Raw genomic sequence first — 8,199 nt, 5'->3', positions numbered from 1 at the left:
GTATATTCACACATATGTGTGAAGTCCAAGTATACATGTACTTTCTTTAATGCAACTATAGGTCATACGCCATGTGCCTCCCATACACTTATTTCATTTTAGCGCGGTTAAATGAATTCCTTGACCTACGACGTCACACTAGCCACCTGCGGATCCTTACAACTTTTAAGTGATGTTGGCTGTAATATTGGCAGTTTGCACAGATTACAAATAGTATGTTCCTAATGGCTATGGTGATGTTGAATAGGAGACAGCATCAGGAAATGATCTTAGATTGCGCTACAAACTTAACACTACTACCAAGAATGTCTCGGACTAGATGCAGGTCCGAAGCAAAGAAAGACCGGAGGGAGAGTTTTTTCGAAGGAATTTTATGACGGAAAATCAAGTAAACAAAACTTTTGAATGTCTCGGAGTTCATTCATAATGCTTTAGGGATTGATGAAAGGAGTTTTAAATCCAAAGGAAAAGACCGTTCGTGTCGCTGTTGATACAGTTCCAGATGAAGGTTGTTATTGTTCTGGATTATCTTGCCAGTTGTGTGGAATAAAGAGTTATTTATCTGTTTGGAGTGCACAAATGCAGCATGAAGAGGTTTGTGTATGTTCTTAAGTAAATCTCAGTTTCTTTTTTCTATTATCAATGCAATTCAAAATGTTCTTCTTTTAATTTGTGAAGCAAATAAACAGTCTCCTTATCATTTCAAATGTTGCTTATGTTTTTTATTAAATAGTGTCTCTGGCAGCACACACCCACTCGAGAGATCTGGCGGCACACACCCACTCGAGAGATCTGGTTTCCACTCGCTTAATCCAAGTGTGTTAGTCCGATTTTTCAAAAACCGAACATGATCTTATTTAGTGTTTCCATGGGCTTTAGAAGGTTTATTTAAAGCCAAACTATTTGAGAAATCGGACTAATTTATTGCATGGGTACATACTGAATGATAATGTGTTACATTACTGGATTATTTTTAAAGTTAAAAGATATGCAACTGCATGCAGTACATGTATGTTTTATTTTTAATATTGAAAGAGATAGAAAGATAAAGTACGTGATTGACTTTCGCAGGTCACATTAAATGACGTGGTGGGCCAAATCTGGCCCCTGGGCTTTGAGTTTGACACCTGTGCTCCATTGTTTAGAGCCACAACTACTGTTCACATTCAAGTAAATTTAGATACTCCCTGTTCATACTTCAAAAAGTTAGTGACATTTGGAGCTTTGTGGGGTTCAATTTGATGAACAACTTATACAAATCTAACCTCAGTCATATCAAAGACAGAAATGGGGCCACACAAAGCATTGATCCGCCACTGTCGATAGCAGGATTGCAGTTTGCTTGTTATCTTTGTTTCATTCTTCTGGTGCAATCCTACACTTTTCTTAGATATTTGCAATTGTATGTGTCAACAGAAAATATAATCCACCCTTGAAGAAATGTGCACACTATTAGTGCAGCCAAGGTTGGTTTATATCCTGCTCGGTAACTGTAGCATAAATTGTTAGTGGGATAGTCTCCAGCTTACCTGAACAGGTTAAAAAAATGTTTTCTTGGATAGACACATTTAATCTTCCCTCATCTTTCTTCCTTTTTTGCAAATGTTTTTCTTGAACTTGAAGGACATTTATTTTGTAAGCCAGAAGTCAGGTTAACAAACGTGATGCAGTGTCTGTGTCTGCCACTCGTCCTGTGACTGAGATGAATGCGTCCCCAAAGGCTGGTGAAAACGCCTTTCCACAAGCTGGATGTGTGCCCGTGCTGTAAATCACAGGCGTGGTCGTGCATCTGCGTGGAATTATCACTCTCCAGATGTGAGCACTCCTCGCGTCCTCCGAGGTCTGAGCCCACATCCGCTCTCCAAAGTGCTGACTACTGCTGTCTGCCCAGAGAAGCAACGTTAATCACCACCGTCACATTTCAATACTTCTTTTCTTCTGCAGAGGAGGGGACGGGTGGGGGGGTGAAAAGGAAACATGTGAGAGTTGGACTGTAGGGTGTTCAGATTTTCTGTAGGAGTGGGACCACCATGGCTGCAGGCTGACTTCCTGTCATGGCTGCTGGGCCAGAAAGTCCTTGGCTCTCATCCTCCAAGACTGACGAAAGCGTCTGCTGCTCCCTACAGTGAGTGTGTCAGCCTGCTTCATCCTTCCTTTTAACAGGGCATGCTTTTTAAAAAATCCTCCAGTCTAACATCCTAATTCATGACTCGGCTTCTTGAATTCTGCAACGTTTTACGGACCATTCATTTTCTACAACGCCTCTACTGTTCAGGGTCATTAGAGGAGCCGCAGCCTATCCCAGCCAACTCAGGTGAAAAGCAGGTTACACTGGTGACCACCTGTGCTGCACTGATGTGTGATCTGCACATGCAGGAACCCACCATGTGAACACAGCTCTCACTGTGGGTTGTTGTTAAAGTTAAAAGTTAAAGTACCAATGATTGTCACACACACACTAGGTGTGGCGAAATTATTCTCTGCATTTGACCCATCACCCTTGATCACCCCCTGGGAGGTGAGGGGAGCAGTGGGCAGCAGCGGTGGCCGCGCCCGGGAATCATTTTTGGTGATTTAACCCCCAATTCCAACCCTTGATGCTGAGTGCCAAGCAGGGAGGTAATGGGTCCCATTTTTATAGTCTTTGGTATGACTCGGCCTGGGTTTGAACTCACAACCTACCGATCTCAGGGCGGACACTCTAACCACTAGGCCACTGAGTAGGTGGTAGTAGGTTGGTAGGTTGTGCAAGTCAACACAGTGGCACAGATTAAAGGCTGAAGGGGAGGGGCTCGCTGTGGTCACAAATAGAAATAGGAGACTACTACAAAGATCACACACCATCACTCCATCTTTAATAATTTAATAACACTAACGGTTATCCATCCATCAAATTTCTTGTTTACTTGTCCTCATTAGGGCCAATGGTAGGCTGGAGTTTACCCCAGCTGTTTTTGGATTAGAAGTTGGGTACACCCCTGGACTGGCCATCACTAATCAACCATTGGTCACTTACAAAGTATTCACAGCAATTCACTTTTCTCACATTTTGTTATGTTACAGCCTTATTCCAAAATGGAATACATAATTTTTTGTCCTCAAAATTTTACAGACACATTTAATCTTCCCCATAATGAAAATGTGTAAAGTTTTTTTTTGTATTATTATAAAAAAAATAAAAAATAAAAAGTCACATAGGGGTTAGTGCATGTGCCTCACAATATGAAGGTCCTGAGTAGTCTTGGGTTCAATCCCGGGCTCGGGATCTTTCTGTGTGGAGTTTGCATGTTCTCCCCGTGACTGCGTGGGTTCCCTCCGGGTACTCCGGCTTCCTCCCACCTCCAAAAACATGCATCTGGGGATAAGTTGATTGGCAACACTAAATTGGCCCTAGTGTGTGGATGTGAGTGTGAATGTTGTCTGTCTATCTGTGTTGGCCCTGTGATGAGGTGGCGACTTGTCCAGGGTGTACACCGCCTTCCGCTTGAATGCAGCTGAGATAGGCTCCAGCACCCCCCGTGACTCCAAAAGGGACAAGCAGTAGAAAATGGATCGATGGATGGACATATATATACATATTCACAGCCTTTGCTCAATATTTTGTTGATGCACCTTTGACAGGAATTACAGCCTCAAGTCTTATTGAATACAATACCACAAACTCTTTTCAGCCCCTCTCAAGCTCCATCAGGTTGGATGGTAAGCATTAGTTTTCATCCAGGATGTTTCTGTACTCTACTGCATTCATCTTTCCCTCTATCCTGACTATGGTCTCCCAGCTCCTGAGGCTGAAAACTATCCCCACAGCATGATGCTGCCACCACCATGCTTCACTGAAGGGACGATATTGGCCTGGTGATGAGTGTTGCCTCATGGTTTCCTCATCAGACCAGAGAATTTTGTTTCTTGTGGTCTGAGATTCTATCAGGTGTATTTTGGCAAACTTTCACTAAAAATGGCTTCTGTCTGGCCACTATAATATACAGGCCTGATTGGTGAATTTCTGCAGAGATGGTTGTCCTTCTGGAAGGTTCTCCTCTCTCCACAGAAGAATGCTGTAGTTCTGACAGAGTGACCATCTGGTTCTTGGTCACTTTACTGACTAAACTAAGATGAATGCAGCAATGTACAGAGACATTTTGGATGAAAACCAGTACTTCCCATCCATTCTGATGGAGCTTGAGAGGTACTGCAAAAAGAAATATTTTCATATTGTCATTATGGGGTATTGTTTGTGTGTAGAATTTTGAGGACAAACATGAATTTATTTTGCAATGAGGCTGTAACATAACAAAATGTGGAAAAAGTGAAACGTTATGAATATTTTCCAGATGCACTGTATATATATATATATATATATATATATATATATATATATATATATATATATATATATAAATATATATATATATATATATTATAGCACTAGAAAATGGATGTGTGTATATACTATACATATGTGTGTGTGTGTGTACTGTATGTATATATATAGATAGATAGATGGAGAGACATAAATATATAAACAACTATTCAAGCTCACAGTTACACATATTGACAATTTAGAGTTTCCAATCAAGCAAACATGCATGTTTTTGGGATGTGAAAGGAACCCACACAAGCACAGACAGAACATGAAAACTTCCAACATTAATGCTCAACTCAAATCTATTCATGATGAAGATGATGTGCCCACCACTAGTTCACAGTGCTGCCTAATACTACTACAGTACTACTACTACTACTGTTATCATTATTATCAATAGTAACAGTAGTGTTATACTTATGATTTCTAATCATATGTGTGAGAACATGTACAGTCTACACAGAGATAGTTTAATGAAAAGTTAAACTTTTATCTTTTGCCTCTGAGCCATACCAGTGCACCTACCGTACATTTTTACCCGTACTACCACTATTAATAGGAATAGGAATAACTACAACAACATATACAGTATTTTCTATACCGCTTATCCTCATTCGGGTCACAGGTAAGCTGGAGCCTATTCCAAAAGGCTAGACTTGTCACAAGCCAATCGCAGTAAAACAAAAATAATGTCAAGAATAATATGAACAATAGTATATACAGCATATATATAGTCAAACAATAAAACAACAGTATACAAATACTATGAAAATACAAAAATGAAATAATGTATGTATTTATTGTTTTATTATATGTTGTTATTTTAATTACTATTTTTACCTACAATGACTACCACTACTACTGCTAACAATTAAAAATGCTATATACTACCACTATATCTACCACTATACACTCATCATCATCGGCGGTCACTCGAACGAGTATGACGAGCCTCCTGGTAGGGGTGTATCCCTTTATGGAGGATGCTTGTGCGTGACTTTGTTTAACGTGGGGAGACTGGTGCACAGACAGAATCGAGTCAAGGTCCAGTGGCATGGAGTCCAAAACGACTGGGGACCCTTTTCTGCTGCAGCCTTCTCCCGCCATTGCAGCCGTTGTGGTAGTTCTTAAATCTAGCGTCTTCCGCCTGCTCCGCCGTTGAGGTCTTCACCGTATCCCTGGCTAGGGGGCAGTCAGGTACTAGGCCTTTGCCAAGGGCCACCTGGGGTAACAGTAGTAAAGGGGTTAACCTCCTAGTGCCCCAAGACCCCATAGAGGAGCCTCCACTGCCGGATGCACTTTAACGTCATGTCCAGGACCAGTGTTGGGTTAGTTACTGAAAACCAGTAACTAGTTACAGTTACTAGTTACTTTATTTCAAAAGTAACTCAGTTACTAACTCAGTTACTTACACCAAAAAGTAATGCGTTACTGTGAAAAGTAACTATTTAGTTACTTCTTTTTTTCTTCTTTTTTTTTTAAAGCTCCCATTAATGCCCTTTTTGCCTTCATTTCAGTACTGTTATTGCACTGGAGAATAATACAATCTGTTGATCAACTTGACATGCATTTTTATTTTCCTTTTAACATAATTAATGAAAAACAGTGCAACATAAAAAGGCATTCCTCCTTTCTTTAAACTTGGACCAATGACCATTAATAAAAAACAAGTTTAAGTGCAACATAAGAAGAAACATCATCTTCCTTGAAACATAGGTAGTGAAATAAAGCCTGACATCTGGAGTGATGCTGCTGTCTTCCACACTTGGAGCCATGGATTGTAGAATCCTTGTTTTCAGTGGCAGGATCATTGACACAGATGGTGAAGTTTCAGTGCTCAGTAGAGATGGAACACTTTTGAGGGGTTTAAGCACCTGGAGGACCTCATCTGCCACTCTCACATCATCATCAGACAGGGTGACATTTGTCTTCAGGGTGTTGTGGGTCAATGCAGAGTATATAGCTGCCTGCTGCTCCAACATATCATAAGTGGAGTTCCACCTCGTTGGGACATCATGTATGAGCAGGCAGCTTTAGCATTTCTTGCTTTGTCTTAAGCACATGAGCAGCTGTTGTGCTTGGGTGGAAGTAAGAAACCTTCCTGATCCTCCCAAAGAGGCGCTCCATCCTATTGACTGAGATTCCCTTCTGTGATTCCAAATTCACTACATGTGCAAAGCACCTATCTGTGGTCCCACTCCTGCCTCATTCTCTGTAATTATTTGATTTTTGGCATTATCACGTGTGACTGGGATATCTTTATCTTCCATTCCTCCACTGCTTGTGTCAGTACCTGCGCAAGGTGACTCTCGTAGAGGGGGCGTGTCTTCTCATCTCCCAGTCTGCTGTGATGAAGTGAGCGCTTATAGTTCCGCTGGACGTCCACCCGTCTGTCATGAGCGCAACAGATGATGCTCGGGATAGTTCATCCACAACTTTTTTCTTCTCCTGCTCATAAAGATCTGGCACAATCTTATTGCTGAAGTGGGTGCGCGACGGGATGTCGTAACGTGGTTCAAGCACGTTCAGCATGTGTTTAAAACCCTCGTTTTGCACAACCGAGTCTGCACCTATAAACACACCGATTAAATGGCGCGGGGCGTTCAAGCTCCTCCGTTACTCCGCTCGCCATGACCACGCTGTGTGTGGACTGAACGTGCCAACAACTTTTTTTTTTTGTTTCATATATCAAACCGCGGATCACTTGTGTGCCTCCCCTCCCCACACCCACACCCAGACACACACATAGACCGCGCCTCTTTTCTTCTCTCCGGCTTGTGACAGAGGAAGATTCAGAAGAACGACACCGCAGCGCTTCTGTTTCTAGCCGATATTACATCAAAAGTAACGTAAAATAACGCAGTAACGCATCATGTAGTAACGGTAACTAAATTACTGAATAAAAAAAAATAACGCGTTAGATTACTAGTTACCGCCGAAACTAACGGCGTTACAGTAACGCGTTACAAAGTAACGCGTTAGTCCCAACACTGTCCAGGACACACTATACTATACACTATACACTATACACTACTACTACTACTACTACTACTACTACTACTAATAATAATAATAATTATCATCATCATCATCATAATCATAATGATAGACATTTATAAATAATAATAATAATATCAATAGTAATAATATCAATAATAAAAGACAGCTTGGACTCAGATGGTAGAGCAACCGGCCAGAAACTTGAACCTATGTGAAGTTGGCCCCCCCACCTGGTCCAAATCTACCCAAACATGTTCCAATCGTTTGTGCTTTTAAGGATTTTAAATTGTTAACTTTTATGGTACTACTGTGTAATTAACTTAGTATTAATAATAACTATACCCCAACTGTGTCCAAATCTTCCCAAATGTGTCTCATTCATTTGTGCTCGTCTGTGCTGCAAAATATTTTAGTCCAACTATTCTGGTTTTGAAGTTATTTACGTTTTACGGAGCTGGTTATGAATCATATTCATTAATAACTTTCAAACAATTGGACCAAACATTTTTGCAGCACAAATAAGCACAAACGAGGCACAAAACAATTGGGACTAGTTTGGGGAAATTTAGAGAAGGTGTTGGGTTGCGAGGGGGACGGGGGGCTGGTTATGAATCATAATTTGTCAATAAATGTATATGTATAATAGTTAGACCAAAACATTTTGCAGCACAAATAAGCACAAACAATTGGGACTAGTTTGGGGAAATTTTGAGAAGGTGTTGGGGGGGGGGGGGGGGGGGGGCGGGGCGGGGCTGTTTATTAATCATAATTTGTTAATAAATTAATATAATAGTTATACCAAAACATTGTGCAGCACAAACGATTGGGACTAGTTT

The sequence above is a fragment of the Nerophis lumbriciformis genome, linkage group LG06 (assembly GCF_033978685.3).
Source record: "Nerophis lumbriciformis linkage group LG06, RoL_Nlum_v2.1, whole genome shotgun sequence".
NCBI classification, from domain to species: Eukaryota; Metazoa; Chordata; class Actinopteri; order Syngnathiformes; family Syngnathidae; genus Nerophis; species Nerophis lumbriciformis.
Note: the sequence above shows the minus strand (reverse complement) of the source record.